The 20,222-nt window shown below is 42.4% G+C and overlaps 1 protein-coding gene and 1 long non-coding RNA gene across 8 annotated transcripts in view; one reads left to right on the top strand and one right to left on the bottom strand.

Annotated features, from left to right (window-relative positions):
• KCND3 (potassium voltage-gated channel subfamily D member 3) overlaps positions 1-20,222 on the top strand; it is a 278,646-nt gene that overhangs the window by 68,924 nt on the left and 189,500 nt on the right. The gene's annotated exons all lie outside the window — the stretch shown is intronic.
• On the bottom strand, positions 9,084-19,481 carry LOC310764210. Of its 2 annotated transcripts, XR_014549069.1 has the most exons (4): positions 19,308-19,481; positions 13,780-13,894; positions 12,823-12,921; positions 9,084-10,263 (listed from the first exon to the last, which is right to left on the bottom strand). It is a non-coding gene; the product is annotated as an uncharacterized lncRNA (long non-coding RNA). The 2 variants fall into 2 exon arrangements; XR_014549070.1 differs by lacking the exon at positions 13,780-13,894.

Below are 20,222 nucleotides of genomic sequence, written 5' to 3'. Positions count from 1 at the left end.
CCCTGCTGGGGTCAGGCTTTTTTCTTTTCTTTTTCTTTTTTTTTTTTTAGAGTAAGTAACACCTAATAATCCACTTCTTTTCCTGTAGCATGGTATCCTCCTTCTAAATTTGTCTATCTAATTAGCTTTCTTTCCCACCCCCCAACACAATATGTTTAAAAGCTCCCAGGGCAGGCACACCTGAGTGTTTGCTAAATTTAGCAGAGGACAATATCTAATGGGTTATTTTAAATGAATGCAGGAATTGCTGCATAAATGAATTTTGATTTGAATTTCCACAGCCTCTTAGCAGAGCTGTTTTCCCCCCCTCCCCACTTCCCCATCTCCCTTAAATTGTATATCAGGCAGATTAGAGAGAATAATGGGCAAATCTACCCGCTACCATCCATCAAACACATTTCAGAACTACATTAACAATGAACCCTTCATGAAAAAGGAGCAGAGAGGTGGGGGGAAGCGGCAAGTTTCTTTCTACTTCACCTCCATCATTTCATGATGTGTCAGAATAGAAGCCAAGATAATACAGCTTTAAAAGGTGGTTTTAGACAATTCAGGTGCAGGGGTTGGATAATAACTTGTGTTAATTTCCACAGGGAGCAGTTGATCTGCATTTTGGAAAGAGATTGCTTTAATGGATTAGATGTCACTACAAGGCCTACATTTTTCAGGATTATGAACTCTGATTCTGAAGTATAAGACTCTGACCTACTTGAGAAGGATGCCTCGTGGCTCTGCTTAGGGATGCTGACTGTATATCCTTGGAAACAACCTACTTCATCAGATGCACACAAGGGGATGAAGAAGATTGGACTATGTGTGCTGAGTACCTGTTAAAATTAAGGACTGAACAAACAGATTTTGCGTATCTCTAATCCTTACTCATGCTTTCCCTTAAGACAATCTTGAAATCCTAACAATTTCCTCCTGGTGTTAGAGTCTAAGAACCTGGAGTAAATCCCATTCTTGTTCTTGCTGTGCCAAAATAGCCATCTTCCACAAAGATCTTTTTTTGTTCCTCTGATTGGAATAATCATACTTGCCTGCTGAGGAAAGAAATGGATGCAAATTCTGTCCCTAAGGAAAAACGGCAGTCTCTGCCCCCACTTAGGAATGCCCCAAGCCCTTTCATTATACTCCATTTGCAGAAAGACAACCAATTCCATCTTCATAATTACAAAGACGTCCACCACTGGAGACATTAAGGTGGTTTCTTTCCGAGGATTTGAATTTACTTCAGTTATTGCCTCTGAAGTCCTCCGTTGAGGAAAGTGTAAGAGATGGGAATATATTAGAGTAATCAATTCTGCCTGTTTGGTTAAATTCAATAAAATTAGGAGGAAGCCCTTCTCTCTTTTTCTTTGTCAGGTGGCAGCTCAGAGGCAGGTAAAAGCACTCCACCTCCCTCGGGGAAGCTATTCAGTTCAGCAAAAATCACAAGGAAGGCCACACTATGGGATTTCATTAAGTATTGTTTTGGGCTTTGCAACAACCTCTGGTCCAGGGATCAGGCGTGTCCTTCCAGGCCTCTCTGTCTGTCCCTTGGCCACACCACAACTCCCCAGGCTATCCCCCTCACCTGCCCTGGTTTGTTCCTTCTTTGAATATTTTTGACTGGCTATAATAAGTCCTTGAACACTAGTAATACTCCTAAAAGAGCATCTCCACCCCCATCGTTCAATTGAGGTCCAGTTCTGAGGGCCTTCTGGTGGTTCCCTCGCTGCGAGAAGTGAGGTTACAGGGAACCAGGCAGAGGGCCTTCTTGGTAGTGGCGCCTGCCCTGTAGAACACCCTCCCATCAGATGTCAAGGAAATAAACAACTGACTTTTGGAAAACATCTGAAGGCAGCCCTTTTTAAGGAAGCTTTTACTGTTTGATGTTTTATCGTGTTTTTAATATTCTGTTGGGAGCTGCCCAGAGTGGATGGGGAAATCCAGTCAGATGGGTGAGGTATAAATTATTAGTATTACCGTATTCAAGAAATACAAGCATGCTTGGCCAACCAGCACGCTCTTTTAAAGTGTGTGTACCTACTCACTATCTCATATATAATTAGGAAGGTTAGGATGTTCATGTTTCAAATGTTAGGATACTGGTAATGTAGAGGATAGTCAATTAAAACATAATCCCCAGTGAGTTGTTGGACATTATTTCCGGGCACAGCTTTTCAGTTCTCTTCATTCTAAGAAAAGAAAAAAATGAGGATGGGCGGGGTATAAGTAAAAAGTTGTTGTTGTTGTTGTTGTTGTTTGCCAGGATGGAGGATAAAAGGGGTGCACTGCACAAAAGTAAAATTTACATTCACTTCCCTGCCTACTTCATCCTCTGGCCACGTCCACCACTGGGATGTGATCCCTGAAAAGTTGCACAGGAGGTAAAGCGTCCCTTGGCTTGAAAATGCTTACTCACTGCTGCGAAAACACACATTGAAACCCTTCACATAAATCCAGCATTAAAATGTGCTCTCCCTCTCTCTTTTTCTGTTTCACATGTACTTATGTGGATCCAGATATAATTGTGCTTAGAGCAGTTCCAGTGAAATCAGTTAGTCAACTCAAAGCGTGACTAAGTCTGACTCCAACCCACTGTTATCCAACCTCAGAGAATAGGCTGTTGTCTCTACTTCACAGTTAATAAAATTGAAGCTGCAGGAGAGATGGGTGGTAGTATGTTCTTTTGACCATTCCCCATCAACTAATGAAAAAGAAAATTGTATTGGAACATTATCAAAGGGGATAGAAAATTTCAAAGAAACTCCTATAGGTGGAGTGCAGGTTTGTTTGTTTGTTTGTTTGTTTGTTTGTTTGTTGCAATGCATACTTCATTTTGCAAATCATCTCTGTGGACAGGGAGGCTGCAGAGCCATAGCGAAGCATTCACCAGAAAGAAAAGCAAGTACACTTTGCAGTGATAAGCTAAGCTCAAGACCCACCAAACTTCTAAAGCAGGGACAGGGAGCTGCAGGGCCTCCAGATGTTATTGGACTACAACTCCCATCATTCCAGACTATTGCCTAGTCAGAGAAAGAGAGACAGAGATTCCCTCTTTGCGTGTTCTAAGATAATCTGCCCATACACTTTTTTTAAGACACAGAAGTTTATTTCCTCAAGACAAGAAAAAGATTGTGCAATATGCTTATGTTATCATAAGTTACATTTTCTTAATTAACAAACAAAAAACAAAAAAACCCAAACCTCTTCTCAGAGGCTGTACATCCCCAAGAACAATATGCCCAGGTGCTAAAATTCTTGAAAACCAGAGGTGGCAGTCCTTTACAGTATGAGTAGCTTATACTAACTTTAAAAAAAAATAAAAGCCAGGGGTGTGTTCATGCAAATTTGATATTTTGCCTTTGGCTGTGTTTCTGCTCAAAATTTTGTTCTTCGAGTGCTTTTCTCAGGGGGTGGGGTGACCTTCCAGAACTCACCCTAACATCTACTCTTGGCTAAAGTATTCATCTATTCCCCGAATGGACTTGCTTTGTGAGCAAAATCCAGGTGCAAGTTTGACCTCTGGTATAATGAGGTTCCCTGGATACTAATTAAAATGCTGTTTTTCTCCCTCTGCAAGTCAATACTATAAACAGTAGGGCATCAGCATGCAAAGAACTTGCTTTGGTGCAGTGTGGATTTTCTAAGGCACTTTATAGCATTTAGACAAGGGGCACAAAGGCAGGATAAACTTCTGTGTAGACTCATTGTGTCACTAAGAGCTCATTTATACATTTGGGGTGGGGGTATGGGCCCTTCATGTGAATGCTATTGTGTGTTCATGTGTTCATGTGTGTTTCTGCAGTGCAGAATGCAACACGTCAGAATGAAGGGACCTCACCTAGCTGTTGTACAGGGCGAGAGGTGGCAAAAGAATTATTCACATGCACCTGAATTTATGAGTTGTGGTACAGTCCTAGGAGAATGGTATGATGTCCTTTCTCTCTAAGATTAGACTGGCCCTTGGTAAAGGACCCTTTCACCATACCCTCCAACATTTCTCCAATGAAAATAGGGACATCCCATTCCATAATGATAATTTTACTATTTATACCCTACACATCTTACTGGGTTGCCCCAGCCAGTCTGGGTGGCTTCCAACATATATAAAAACATAATAAAACATTAAACATTTGAAAAAAAACTTCCCTATACACGATTGCCTTCAGAAGGCTTGCAGGCTGGATAACTCCATACCCTCCAACATTTATCTGATGAAAATAGGGATGTTCTAAGGAAAAGCAGTACATTCCAGGATCAAATCAGAAACCAGGATGGCTTCTCTAAATCAGGGACATCCCTGGAAAATAGGGACACTTGGAGGGTCTGCGTTCACTGCCCATAAGATTTGCAGCCTAATTTTCTTAATAAATTTATTGCATGTATATCTCACCTTTTTCTCCAAGGAGCTCAAGGTGATATACATGATTCTTCCACTTTTGTTTTTTTAATCCCAACAACAAACCTGCAAGGTAGGTTAGGCTGAGGGGCAGTGACTGGCCCAAGATCTCCTAGCAAGTCTCATGGATGAGTGGGGATTTGAAGCCATATCTTCCAGGTCCTAGTCTGACACTCTAACGCTGGCACTTTTAATCAGTGGTTGCTAGCCAGGGCTGGCATACTTGTTCACCCTTTTCAGGAATGTGTTAGGGGACCAAGAGAGCTTTGACCAGTTTCTGGCCCTCCTGCCCTTGGTATGCTGCCTACAACAGAACGACAGTGGTCAAGATTTCTGCCACTGTACTGAGGAGGCCTTAACCTAGAGAGGGAGGTCCACAGCATCTTTTGGCCTCTCAGCTGCTCTCCCAAGGAGCCTCAGGTAGCTTCCTAAGCAAGTAAGCCAATATCTACCTGTCAGATTGTGACCTTAAACATGCTTTTCTGCATCCAGGCCTTGGTCTGAAATCTCACCTAGCTGGCCGAGATTGCACTGTCCCTTTCAAGCAGGAGACTGAATTACAGGAAGAAATGATTTCACGTACTCCCTAAGGAAATTAAAGAGGTCACATTAGAGTCATTCTGTGTCTCAGAGAATAAAGGGAGCCTGTGCTATCTACAAAGCAAAAGCTTTTGTCAAATGGCTGTGTGCAGTCACAGGCGGATTTTCCTCTGAAATGCTTCTCTTATCGCAATACAACCTTGTAGCGTACTCTGGACTTCCCTTTGTGGGGGGGGGGGAGTGTATAAATAAGTGTCTCTTTTTTATATTAAAAAAAGCCTTTTATTTGTCTGATTCTGTTTTGTCTGAATGTACAATTTATTAGGTGCCAACTGCTTTTGTATCTTGATGATTTGAAATGCAGTGTAATGAGCTGATTTCTTCCAAAATAAAAAATAAACAATTAGCCACTTCAAACACTTCATTCATGGCTATGAATGAAAAAAGTAGAAAGCTGCTTTATGCCCAGTCAGGTCATTGGTGCATTTGCTTCAGTATTGTTTACACTAGGAACTGAGAACCTGTGGCCTTCCAGGTGATGTTGCACTCCCAACTCCCATCAGCCCCAGCCATAATGGCCAGTGACCAGGGATTATGGGAATTGGAATCCAACAACATCTGGAAGGCCACAGGTTCCCCCTCCCTGGTTTAAACTGACTGGCTGTGAACATGCAGGATTTCAGACCAAAGATTTCCCCAGTTTTACTGGAAGATGCCAGGGATTGATTTGAACATGAGACTTTTTGCATGCAAAGCATCTATACTACCATGAGCTACAAGTATTTCATTCACGTGTGGCATTGACTCTGTTAAAAAAAATCATTGCACTTGAGGAGACACTGGATAATATTAACTCTGGACACTTTCAAACATGCAAATTTTTGCTTGATCTTGTACTCATCAAGTGACAAACCTGCACATATGAATCAAGCCTCTGCTCCAGTGGTTCTCAAATTTTTTTCTCTGGGGCACACTTTCAGAATAAAAAATTGCTTGCACCACACTAAATTTATTATTGATAAGACGTACATTGGAAAAAGGAAACAAAACAACTCCTAGCAGTGCTTGTATTTATAGCATAGAACACAACAACTTTATAATATGATTGTGGGACATTGAAAAAGTATAAAACAATGCAACTACATAAAAACATCCTAAAATATAATATTGGTGGGCTTCGAGAATCGGCTGACTCCCCCGTAGCAGATCAAACAAAAGGAAAGTCTTACCTGTTAGTTTCTTTAATAAACACAGCGAGAGACAAAAGAAAGCATCTCCTTAGACTGGCGGTGCTCCCAATTAAGGTTTGCCCCTCCATTCCTATTATGTAATCTACATTACTCCTACTTTTTGTAATCTGTTTGTACCCTCTGTGCTTTCTGTTCTAAGAGAGCCAGTGTGGTGTAGTGGTTAAGAGCGGTAGTTTTGTAATCTGGGGAACCAGGTTCGCGTCTCCGCTCCTCCACATGCAGCTGCTGGGTGACCTTGGGCCAGTCACACTTCTCTGAAGTCTCTCAGCCCCACTCACCTCACAGAGTGTTTGTTGTGGGGGAGGAAGGGAAAGGAGATTGTTAGCCGCTTTGAGACTCCTGAAGGGGAGTGAAAGGCGGGATATCAAATCCAAACTCCTCCTCCTCCTAACACTCTGAGCTCTCTGGATCCTTGGGGATAGGGGTTGGCGATGCTGTCCAGAGACTGTGAATCTGTTAACCCTCTCTCTTCCAGTGTTTCTTCTGCTAGCTGTTCCCCATCCAGCATTTCCCAGCTTCTCTCTTCTGAACTATGCCCTTCTTCAAACCACTATTTTAAAATAGTGTATAAAAATGCAATGAGAAAGAATTTAGCAGGGTCTTTTTCACTCAGTGGCAGGCTTACTGGCAATTTGTCCGCCCCCAATAAAATGAGCAATGTCTAGCCTGGATTTCAACAGCCACTTCACTTCAAAATTCACACTAGATCCAAGTGGGGTTTTCATTGTGTTTGGCACATGGACAACATTCATCTCCTTATTTTAGTGGCTTAAATTACATTACATTGCAAATCCCTGTGAAGTTCACAGAAGCTTTTGTGGGGCTTATGGCTATTAAATATCGAGGCTGATGCAGTCAAATGATGGGGGAAGAGGGAATGAGGCTGAGTGGCAAGAGCACATGCCAGGGACGCCCTCCGTCTCTGCAGTCGAATCCACTTTGTCTCTGCATAGTTGCAGCCCACCACAAATGGCAGCAGTGGCTGAAACTGCATTGCTTGGAATCTGGAATAAGCCAAGGTATCGTGCTGCAATTCTGTTGTGTTTGTGCATTACATATTTATAGCCCTTCTAGGTTACTTGCAAGTCTCCTCGGCCTTCTTCAAACCTATTATACACGTGAGATATCTGTAGGCAAGGATGCTATTCTTAGGTTTCCACCACACAAATGCTGGGATCTGCTTCGTATCTGTTGCCATTATCAGAAAAGGCAAGAAGAATTCTAGAAGGTCTTCCAAAAGGTCTTCCTTGGTCTGAAATTTTTAAACAGTCCCATAGGAAGATAGGAAGCTACCTTATATTGATCCAGTCCATTGGTCCAGCCAGCTCAGTATTTCAACATTGACTGGCAGCATCTCTCCAGGGTTTCAGGTAGGGGTCTCTCCTCTAGCCCTACCTGGAGATGCTCAACAGTCAACCTGGGATCTTCTACATGCTATACCACTGAGCAATGACCCTTCCTTCCAAAGAAACAACACAGAAACCTGCCTTATACAGAGTCAAAACATTGGTCCCTCTCACTCTGTATTGTTCAAACACTGGCTAATTCAGTAGTGTCTATACTGAGCAACAGCAGTACTCCAGCATTGTGTCTCTCCCAATCCTATATTGAGATTCCAGGGATTGAACCTGGGACATTAAGCATGGAAAGCAGATGCTCTACCACTGAGCTATGAGCCCTGCCCGTGCCCCTGGGAGATTTCTTCACTACAGCTTTCTCTACTTTCTTGCCCAGTCACATATACTCCTTCACCAATTGGGAGAGACTTAAGATTTGGATTCTGAGGCCAACTCTTTGTGTTTGCTTCTCACGAACTTGAGTGTGACTTTTTCCATGAACTCAATTCAGTTGGGTTGTGCACGTGTAGGTCCAGGAGACTTTGCCTCCTAGTGGCAAACGTAGAGAATGGGCTTGCATTTTCAAAAGCTTGGTTTCTCCCTTCACCCTGTTGCATGCACAACTCATGACTTCGCCACCCAATGGCAGATGAAGAGAACTGTCTTCCTTATCTGCATAAACCCATCTGTACAGTTATTTTGGGAATAATTCCCGTTGTTTCATGGCAGCTTTTCAACGATGCCAGATGTTGCAGAATGTGGTTAAGCAATCACAGTGGCAGAGTTTGTTAATTAGTTACTCTGTGCCATTTTGTTGTTGACACTCTTGCCTTTAGGAAAAATTCAAAGGGCTAAAAGTTCATTCATTTCAAGCACATATGAGGGTGACTCACTTCCATATGATTTTTTCTGTGTTCACAGATCCAGTTTTGTAAGTTTTGAAAAACTGGATGAATCCCCCCCCCCCACAACTTGCCTCCTGACTTTGGCAATCAGTGGTCTATAGACAGGAAGAGAGGCTACAGTACGTCCAGGGAATCCAAGAAAGTATTTTTCATTTGCAATGACAAGTTTTAATCATTTATCTATCTCTCTATATATTATCTCTGCTACATAGCTTCATATCTCTAGCAACACACTCTATTCCCCTCCCCTCTGACACACACCATTTCCCAAAGCAAGCCAGACAGAAATCTTCCAGATGACAATATCTGCTCATCAGGAGTTTGACCTTGCTCTATCTCTTAAGGCACAAATCACAGCTGATGGGAACCAGCCGCAAAGGCAACCCAGATGCTACATGTGGAATTAGCTAGGAGCCAGACATAGCTGATTCTTGCGCTTCTCTCCTGCGTACATGAAATGGCAACGTTTGGCAGCTGGGTGCTACAGATGCTGAGTGCAACCTCCTGTGGCCCATGGGGTTGGCTCCACAGTTGATTATAAATATCAGAGTGATAAAGGGGGGAAATGGGATGAAATTCAGTATCCAAGCACCACCAGCGAATATCAGGCATGGTCTGCAGCTCTTTCTAGATGAACTGCTTTTGTCCTGGGCTGGGCTTTCCTTTCTATTTACAATATCCCTCCTCCAACCAACCATTTTTACATAAATCTGCTACTCTGGATGACACTTCATTCATAGTATGAAATGGACTGTATTCCATGAAAGCTTATGCCATGTGCTATTTTTTGATGTGACAGAATAACACAGCTACCCCTCTGGACGTTATGCATTCATTCCATCAATACAAGGATTCACTCTTGTGCGACAGAACTGCCTCCCTAAACCTGCTACAGAATCACAGAATCATAGTTTTGGAAAAGGACCACAAGGGTAATCTAGTCCAAGCCCCTGCTATGTAGGGATCTTTTTGCCCAGTGTGGGGCTCAAACCCATGATCTTGAAATTAAGAGTCTCATGTTCTATCAACTGAGCTATCCTACAGGGTTAGGGTTGTGGGTTACCCCAGAACAGATTTAGGGGGCACACAGGGAGAGATGCTGCTGCCCTGTGTGTACTTACTTTTCTGAATTCTGTGTACCGACTGGGCCTTTTTCTTTTTAACTATTCTCTATAAATTAGCAGTTCAGGAGTTTTCTGTAGCTGAAGGTCAGGTGCATCTATGTAATTGTGTCTATATCTGTTTCTGTCTTTCTGTAAACCTGAACTGAAAGCTGAAAAGTTTTGGTTTAATCATTTGCTTTCATCTTTTGAAATGCTGCCTTACAACAAGTGGCAAATACCACAGAGGTATAAAGTGATTCTCTTCAGCTCTGTTTTCTTTCATCTTCCTCCGTTTCCCCTCAACACACACTCAGGAGGAAGCCCTGCTCTTTTCAGATGTCACCTTTGGCAATAAGGGGAAAGTGATCACAGAACTTCTTGTCTCATGCTCTGCCTTTCAATGCAAAGGATGATCAGTAGTACCAGAAATCCTAGGAGGTCTCTCCTGGGGTGGGGAGTTTAAAGGAGCACTGCTTGACTTCCAGGTGTGCTGTTTGTTTTAAATTCCTGTTCTTTGCAGATCACGTAACAACTATCTTTCTCTTGCTCTCAAGATTGCAGCTCCTATTTTCTACCTGCCCCACACATGGAGGCACACGTGTCTATCAAAACAAAAAGCTAGCTACACTTTTGTTGCATGCCCAAGTGTCAGTGTGCATTCAGATACCCATTCATTTATTTATCTGCTTCGTCCTCTCTGCTTCTCTCCAGGAATTATCATAGCACTTATCACTGCAATATCTGAAATAAAAAACGACAGCAAAAATGGTCAATTTGGCAAATAGCTTTCATTCATAAAAAATAAAAAAGGCATTGTAGGTAGGTCAGATGAAAACGGATTGGGCCCTGTGCCAAGGATAATGATATCAGGGTTTAAATTTAGATCCTTACAGCAGAGGTGCTTGAAAATGTTAATTGCTAGGGCAGTTCCCGCCTATGTTCCTGCTTATATGCATAATGCTTACTTAGCAGAGATTCCCTATGGCATATATGATATATGTGTTTCGAGTCTGATAGGGCTGCCTGTGTGGATTTGGAAAAGGTGCCATGACAGCTGGCAGATGGGTCCATGGGTGGGAGGTGGGTGAATTATGTTTAGTGAACGGTGAGTGCCTACACAGATCCCTTGAACAGCAAAAGAGAATCAGGAGATGATAAGCAAAAAGGAAACCACTGGCATGCTGCATGTGCAGTGCCAGGTTTGTGTATAAGCTAAACAAAGCTATAGCTGAGGGCCCCACTCTCTTGGGGGCTCCCAAAAAAATATACTTCTTCTTAATTGTATTTCACTATTAATATACGTCTTCTTAATTGTATTTCCGTTCAACAATTACTTTGATAAAATACATATTTTGTTATGTGCAAATGGTTTTAGATACCTATTAGGTCCATAAATTACCATATAGGATATATTCAGCACAAAAAAGCAACAAATTGTTGTTGACAAAGGACAGCTGGACATATAAAGGGCCCCATTACCTTCAGTAGCTTAGGGCCTCATCAAGCCTAAATCCGGCCCTGTGCATGTGTGTACACGAAGCACCTCTGGGGGGGGGGCAGATTTATACCTGATAATGACCTGATTCCTCCCTGCTACATTGTACGTAATCAGTCATGCAAAGAGGTAATTCTAGATCCTAAACTTAATGGTTTCATGCTCACCCCCCTTAACATTTCTCTTTCCCCATCCCTCATCATTCCATGCTTTACAGCTGCTTCTACACTCCTGACATGTTAGAGCAAACAAACAGACAAACAGCTTGCCAGCCCTGATGGGAAAAGAATGAAATGCTCTGAGCATGCATTTTAACCATGCACCAACATGCCTGCAGAAATAAAAGCGAGTTTGCTTTTGCTGACCTGATGCTGAACAGCTTTAGTTGGATGCAGCAGTTTTTTTCACTATCGGTCTATGGTGTGGCAGAGTCATGTGGCTGCCTCCATACTGTAGTGTTTCTGCAGCTTACCTGGACAAGGCTGGGGTGGAGCAGCAGCAGGGTCTGGGCTGTGCAGGTGGACTAGCAGAGACAATCCAGCAATCTCACTGGTGTACTTGCAAAGCCCACACACCAACCCACCTCACTGTCCCATTCCCACCTAGGTAAGCTGCAGTGATGCCAGTGTCAGCTGCCCCACCCTACGGGCCATTTCTTACGTCTGCTATCTTGCCAATCCAACAAATATTACATAGATGTTTGTGGGAAAAGCAATACTTTTTGTTGCATAGGTAAAGGTAAAGGGACCCCTGACAATTAGGTCCAGTCGTGGCCGACTCTGGGTTGCGGCACTCATCTTGCTTTATTGGCCGAGGGAGCCGGCGTACAGCTTCTGGGTCATGCGGCCAGCACCAGAGCAGCACACGGAAATGCTGTTTACCTTCCCGCCGGAGCGGTACCTATTTATCTACTTGCACTTTGACGTGCTTTCGAACTGCTAGGTTGGCAGGAGCAGGAACCGAGCAACGGGAGCTCACCCCATCGCGGGGATTCGAACCGCCGACCTTCTGATCAGCAAGTCCTAGGCTCTGTGGTTTAACCCACAGTGCCACATTTGCCCAAACAGGATGTTAGACTAGATCATTGATGGGGAACTCCTAATGCTGTTGGATTCCCACCAACCCCAGCCAGCATAACCAACCAGGGATGATGGGAGTTGTAGTCCAGTAATGACTGAAGGACTATATCCCAGGCCTAGATAGACAAATTGATCTGATCTAGCAAGGCTCCACTTACATTGTTTGATTCTTAACCCTCTATAATGTCCAGCATGAATCTATATGTAAGAGAAGGAAGCTCTTACAGCAGGATTTAGCAAAGAAAGGAACAAGGAGTTGCAGGCTAGGCTACAAACAGTGAAGTTTGTGCTTCAATACTATGTTTATGTAAGGCTACTGAGCAGTGACTTGTGAGCAGCATTGCATCCATGGTGTTTGCACCCACCCTCTGATGAATCATAATCTCTGGACACCCAGCTTTTTAATTTTTTAAAAATTAAGTTTCTGGCATTTGTAAAATCCAAGCTATCTGGCAAAATGTGCCATTCTACTTATTTGCGTGTGTGACGAATTAGCCTGTTTCCCCTTTCATGTTTTATATTTCCCCAGCCCTGGAATAATTCCTGCAAGCACCCTTGAGTATATCCATCATTATAATACCAATATTACAGAGTGAGGAAGATGCTGAAAGATGGCAATTTGTCAAATGCCACTTGGTGAGTTCATGGTTCAAGTGGGATTAGAATTTTGGCTTCCCAACTTAAATTCTTAGCCATGATGCTATAGCAGGTTTTGGGGGGGGTTACCTCAAGCAATCCTGTGGAAGTACACATGTGGAAAACGTTCTTCAAATTGGTCATGCACATGACCATTGACAAGTCCCACAGGTCACAAAATAGAAAGCTCTGAAAGGAAAGAAAGTGGCTGGCTTCAACTAGGGATCAGAACCTGTGGAGTTTTCTGATTCCAACTCCTCTACTTTAGCAGCAAGAAATGTCTCCCACTTTGGACTGAAAAGGCATAATAATTCTGCATCTCCAAAACGGCTTCCATTTGAAGAAGGAAGCACTAAAATAACAAAGGAGAGGCTGGTTGTTATTATTTCAAGACTATTTTAAACTGTCTTGTGAGGGCAAATAAAGCCTGATTTGATGAGAACAGAATTGCATCATTATCTGGGTAAACAAGATACAACACATTTTCTAATTTGTTCTGTAATCTAAACTATAAAAACAGATTTAAGGCAATTAGAAAGTCAGGTATACAAAATCAACCTTAAAAGCAAGTTCCACACTTTTTCTTTCTTTCTTGAGCAATACTGGTACATACCTTTAAATAATTTCTCTCTCTCTCTCTTTTGGAACTGCAACACCTACCTGCTCTTTGCATACTTAACAGGATGCAAAGTGCAGATTATGAGCCACCCAGTTAATTGTGCACCTCCTCCATTTATTACCATACGGTTAATAAGATTTGCAGGAAGCATTAAAGAGCAGTCAAGTCCTATCACTGAACATGCAATTTAAAGTCCCCAGCAGGGACACGCAAACCCAGTGAAGAGGAAACATCATCACTTCAGAAGCACGAAGGAAGGTGGGGAGGGGGAGAGAAAATACAAAAAAAGATGTCATAAGTTACATAACTGGTGGTCGGTGTGTCTGTGCCATCAGCAATGCTGGAGTTTTGGCTCTCTCTCTGAGAAAGGAAGGCAGTCAGTCGCCATACTTAAAGTCCACACAATAAGATTTCTTATTCCTACTTACAGCAAGCTTCACTAGATTTCAGCTGTAAGGGAGCCCTCTTTCCTCTAGTCTGGACTTTGGTCTCCATGCTCCTGACTTCAAGGTTCAGTCAGCCAGATGAATTCACTTCAAAATTCTAAAATAAAATAAAATAAAATAAAATAAATAAAATAAAATAGGTGCACCCAGACCTATCTTATTTGGGAACTATTCTTGGCAACAAACCAACATATGTAAGAATGGATGGAAGAGGATCTATGCAGAGACTGATACATGATGAAACAAAAAAGCCCAGAATACTTCAGGGCTGTGCACATGGCATTTGATGAACACATGTGCCAAATATTACAAATGTGCCAGAGACACTTACATTGGCTGCCCATATGTTACTGGGCCAGGGTTAATTTATTTAAAAGGCCCTTAACAACTTTGGTCCAGAATATGTTAAGGACAGCCTGATTCTGTATCTCCCTGCCCAGTCCTTGAGATCTTTGATTGAAATCTCTGTTTGTGGTCTCCCATGGCTCAGATGCACAGCTGTCATCTGCCAAGAGTCATGAATTAAGTATTGTGGGCCCAGTCCTGTGAAACTCCATCCCAGCTGAGATCAGATGGGCCTCCTCCCAGTTGAGCTTCAGGTGCATTTTAAGCATGGAGAAAGTGGTTAGAGAAAAAATTTTCTCCCTCAACAGTAGAAGTCATGGACATCCAAGGGAGCTTTTGGAAGATTCAGTGCAGCTTATTTCTTCATGCAAGGCATAGTTAAACTCTGGAACTCGCTCCTACAGGAGGCAGTGATGGCTACCAATTTGGATGGCTACCAAAGAGTATCAGACAAATTCATGGAGAATAAGACTATCAGCAGTTGCTAGTCATGATGACTGTCTTCTATCTCCACTGTCAATATGCCTCTGAACACCAATTGCTAGACAACATTGATATAGTCAGTGTGCAAGAGAACGTCTTGAACATGTGTTCGTACTCTCCTTGTTGATACACTAGTTTTCTAGCCATCTTTATACATAATGCAGGGTGGAAATTCAGTGTAGTTTTCAGTACTGAACAAGTTGTCTGTCATTTTCTTAGGATGATTTTCCAGCTGTCAGTCAGTGCTATAGAGATGTAGGGATCAGCATCTCTCTTCCACTTGCCAAGCTCTCCCCCCTGACCCTACAGCTAATTGATACAAATGTGTCAACATATCAACACTGACTTCTCAGGAACTGGATTTTGGATGATTTCTCCAGGCCACAAATTTCCTCTTCATGAACTGTTCTAATTTTCCAACTATGGGATTAAATAAATAGGAGTGAACAAAGTTCAGGAGAAAGCTAGAAAAGCAACCTCACTATAACAACTTTGCACAAAAAAGTGCCTGAACATCATAGGTATTCAGAAACTCTCAGCGCTACAGCTCAGTGATCAAGCAGAAGTTGGCAGGTCCAACCCATGGTGCCTCCAGGTAGGGCTAAGGAAAACTAATTTGGAAATGTAATGACTAACCTGGAGTGTGGAAAAATGAGAAACTGAGAGGAGCTTAAATTGACAGATTCACTCATCCCTAGTCCAGGTAAAGGTAAAGAACCCCTGGACAGTTCAGTCAAAGGTGACTATGGGGTGCGGCACTCATCTCACTTTCAGGCCGAGGGAGCCGGCATTTGTCCACAGACAGCTTTCCGGGTCATGTGGCCAGCATGACTAAACAGCTTCTGGCGCAACAGGACACCGTAATGGAAACCATAGCACATGTAAACACCGTTTACCTTCTTGCCACAGCAGGACCTGTTTATATACTTGCACTACCATGCTTTCAAGCTGCTATATTGACAGGAGCTGAGAAAGAGCAATGGGAGCTCACCCCGTCACATGGATTTGAACCATCAACCTTCCAATCAGCAAGCCCAAGAGGCTCATTGGTTTAGACCACAGCCCCACCCACTCCCCAGTAGTCCAGGTTACACGTGTTCATTTTATTATCATGTGGGTTGATGTGGCCATGATGGGCTGCACCAGGTCTGGCACTGGTTAGCGCAGCATCTTTTAGGGAAGCTTTTAATGTTTAATAGGTTATTGTATTTTAGTGTTCTGTTGGAACCCGCCCCAGAGTAGCTGGGGAAACCCAGCCAGATGGGTGGGGTATAAATAATATATTTTTGTTTGTTTATTTGTTTGTTTGTTTTTAAGAATATTTTATAGTCAGGGGCAGTTACAGATTTTTTTTTTACATTAAATATATATATATATATTATCTTATTCTACAGACATGGTGCTTATTCCCATCTGCCCTGAGAAGACCTTCCTTGGCACACACACAAGGTCCCCTTCACCACTCCTCATCTCACTCAAACAGGTTTTGAAACTTACAGATAACAAACTAGGTTGTGGTGTTTTGTGTTGGGTGGGGAGACTGCAACAGTTTCCCTGGCTTGCAAAAGTGTCCAGGGCCCCAAAGTGGCTGGTGATCTCTGCAAGGGCATCCCCACCCTGTTGCAATTTTCTCAGATTTTTCAATTTATTTTTCATGGAAAAACCCCTTTCACTGGGTTGCCTATTTGGATCCAAAATGGAATGTACATTCCATAATGATACTTAAACCTTCATGAGATGGCAGAAGAGTGTCCACATTCTATGATTTCCCCCTTCTGATGAGCTTGCACAAGACACTCTCGTGTAGCTGCTGACCACTTCTCTCTTCCCACACCCCAATGAATGGTAAATTTGATAGGATCAGACATAAGGCATCATAGCAGTACCATGTTTCATATGGTACTGAAGTAGACAATGGCTCATCTAGCCCAGTATTGTCAACACAGACAACACCAGGTTTGGGGCAGCTGTCCAGAGTTTCAGGCAGATGTCTCTGCCAGCCCGACCCGAATATGCTGGGGATTCAACCTAGAACCTACTGCATGCAAAGCAGATACTCAACCACGGAGCTATGGTTTTCCCTGTGTTCAGAATAACTGTCCACACCTTTGAAAGCACAATACTCATGGTGGCTATCATACCTATTGGATGACTGTGTCATCCCTACCAAGATTGCAGAAGAAAACAAAATTCCATTGGGAAAGGAAGTGAACTAAGACATGACTCTCTTCTCAACATCCTTCAGTTTCCATTCTCCTAAAACACAAGCTATCTGGATGTGGTGTCACAATATGCATATTGTGTAGAATATGCTGAAAATCATTATTTCTAGCTTTGATTTTCTTCCCTCTCTGATCCACTTCCCTCCCTATACTTTGTAGGGTGACAGCAGGGGTTGCCATAGCAACATAACACAAAGCCATCTTCTTTTGTGGTAAGAAACTGTTGAACAGCTAAGAGAATTAAGGAGGGGGGGTGCAGGTAGAGGGTACCTGGGAATTCAGCTAAAAATAGAAAAACTTAATAATGGAACCATTAAGGGGAAGCCATTTGGGGGCTTCATAGCCTCAAGCCTTTCTCCTGAAGCCTTTTTCATATTACTAACTGTAATTGAGTAGCTTTTGATTCTGAGAAGGAAAGAGGAAAAGTTGCTTTATTTCCAGCTGTGGAAAGAGCGACAGGCACAATGCATGTCCACATTTCATTTAGGGTGCTAATTACCTGCCCAATTTCAAATTCATAAAATAAAAGCCACTCTCTTTCAGAACTTAGAAAACACCCACAACCCCTTTCTTTAAAATGGACACTGAGCACACCTTGTTCATTTCTGAGCGATAAATCAGCATACTCTGTACTTTGATGGCTTGTCTGATTTTACAACTTGAGACAAATTCCTTCTGTTATCATCTTCCCTTTGATGTCCAATGTGGTTGCATTAATTATTATCAATGCTTTCAGCATTGGCCATGTGCATAATTCTGCCAAAGGAGTATATATGGGCCATTCAATTGGTCCAATAACTGGGAGATCAGATCTGAATGCTGAATTTCTGACTTGGTCCTCATGTGAGAAGAATAAGCCAGTGCTTTCTTAAAACCAGTTCACTATATATCTATTATGTGTGCATATACCCATGCAGCAAGCATTTCAGTTCTAGCTCTGAAGCACATGTGCTTGCTATGAGGCAGCAATACAGTGTTATGGGTAGATACAAGTACCTATAGCAGCCATCTATAGTAAATGTCAGCTTATATCATATGAGGGTGAGAAAAGGATACAGCATTTAATATTAACATCCTGGTGATTTTATCATTCTAGAAAGTAACATCAGAAGCAGGTAGTGCACCTAGACTTTGTAATCTGTCATAAATTATATTGTCTCATACAGTTCTGGAACAGGAGATTTGGACTGGGCCATTAGTAGAATCAGCTGCTGGCGCAAGAAAGGACATTCAATGCCCAACAGACACAGAACAATTTCTGGTGTTAAAAGATGACTTAAAATGACTTAAAAGCAAAGCAAAAAAAGGATTTTTTAAATATATATATATATCAATAAACAATTATGAGGGATGTACTCTTAATTGCCTATGCACAGAAGGTGACTGCTGACTACCACTCCCATTTTCTTGGCCTGCTTTTTGATCCTTCTATTTGCAAACCACTTTGTAGCAGTGTAACTCCTGCATAAGTCTTCCCTTCTTGTTTATGTTGTTCTTAAAACCTTGATTTAGGAACCGTTTCGGAAGATCTGTTTAGAGAGAACTGCCCTGTGATCTTTTAATAATAAAAATAACCTTTCCTTTTCCTTTTTGAAAAATCACTTTCAATCAGTCATTTATTCTGAACCACGACGAGCTCAGATGAACACTTACTGATTCATCTCATTTTAAAAAAATGTTTAAATAAACTTTGCTGAAGCGCCAGCATAATGTCAACTGCTTCTCAAGTGAATTATTCATCCTGCCCCATTCTTTCAGAAATGCCAAAAGGATTCTGAGGCTGCTTCATATTGAAATGGTTCCCTCTGCCAAAACATATACAAGCCAAAGACAATCTCCAGTTTTACAAGCAGCCCACGTTAGGCTATGTTGAGGGTTTACTGAGGGGCATGGAAAACATGAATACATGAAGTGTCTTTCCTGGCAAAAAATGGGGTTTACATTGCAGGCAGACTACATCTAGGAAGGCCTTTTCCAAGCAAGTGATCAAGATGAGTTACAGTCCAGTCCTATCCTTCAGCAATCCATCCCTGGCAATCCATCCCTAACACTTTCCCTCCCAGTTCCCATGAAATATGCCTATATCACACAGTTGCCTAAACTGTTCTCCTTAGCCCTCTTCTCTAAATGGGCAGAGAAAACACATGAGGTAGACAGCAGGTATGAGCACACTGACCTCACCTCATCATCACCTCCCCCCCCCCCACCGCAAGCCAAGGCATCTGTCTGATGCAGTATAGCTGCTGTACCCATGCCTTATAGATCCCCAATTTTCCAAGTTTCTAAATTGCACAGGATACCACCACAACTACAAGAGGCTTCCCACTTCACCTAAGAACAGTCTGTTGCATCAGGCCAATGGACCAGCATTCTGTTCTCACATTGGCCATCCAAATGCCAATGGAAAACCTGAAAGCATGCGTTGGAGAGCAACAGCCTGATGTTCTTGCTTCTACTTACCTCTGAGTAGAAGTTGCTGGTAATTACAAGTGGGCAGAGCACTGTTGCACTTGGATCCCTGCTTTCAAGATTCCATTGGCATCTGGATGGTTGCTATTTTGATGCCGGGTGCCATTTTGAATCAAGATGGTGGGCCAGAATGTGACTCTCCATGAACAAACGTGCGCTCTCTGCTAGTCCTGCATAAGTTAAAGCAAAACATGGGTCCATTCTGGGTCAACTACCTCTTTTCTGTCACAGAACACATTTTTGTGCCTAAAAATAGTCAGTGCACACTCCTAGGAACCATGATTATCTGAGGATTATATGTATCCTTTTCCAGACACATGAACATTATGGAAAAGATGCACTCAGCCTGCAGTGGAAAAATGGAAATCTGTTCCAACATATAGAACAGTCCTAAAAGTATAGAGACACAAGAGAAATCAATCTTAAAATGTGCCCCTACCTGCAAAAAAAACAACAGAATAAAAGCACTCTATAATCCGATGCCAAGGCATATCTGTGAATCAGTGACAAGTAAAGATAAAACTCTTCTTGAAGATGTCTGTCAGGCAACTGTATCAGGAATGACATTGATTTTTCCCCATGCTGCTGCTATCTAAGGGAGGGCCTTTGTCAGCTCTATATTTAGCCATTAGATTATGTGCATTAGTAATATTCAGGTAGTGCTTCATCAATTTCCATCACCACAGGTAGGAGGCTGAAAAACCTGGGATGAATGTTGCTTTGTATAAAGCTGCTGTTTGTCAAAGGGGGTAAAAAGCCTTAATACCAGGGGGAATGAAAGAAAACCAGGGAATTTGGTATAATGTCTAGAGGTACTTCACACAGCTGGGTAAAATGACAGTGTTCAGTGGAGGGTGTAAATGGTACACTTACTTGCTGGGGTCAATGTGGTGAATTCCATCAAGG

This window comes from Podarcis filfolensis, assembly GCF_964270895.1.
Source record: "Podarcis filfolensis genome assembly, chromosome: 6".
NCBI classification, from domain to species: domain Eukaryota; kingdom Metazoa; phylum Chordata; class Lepidosauria; order Squamata; family Lacertidae; genus Podarcis; species Podarcis filfolensis.
Note: the sequence above shows the minus strand (reverse complement) of the source record. Positions and strands in the feature narration are given on the sequence as shown.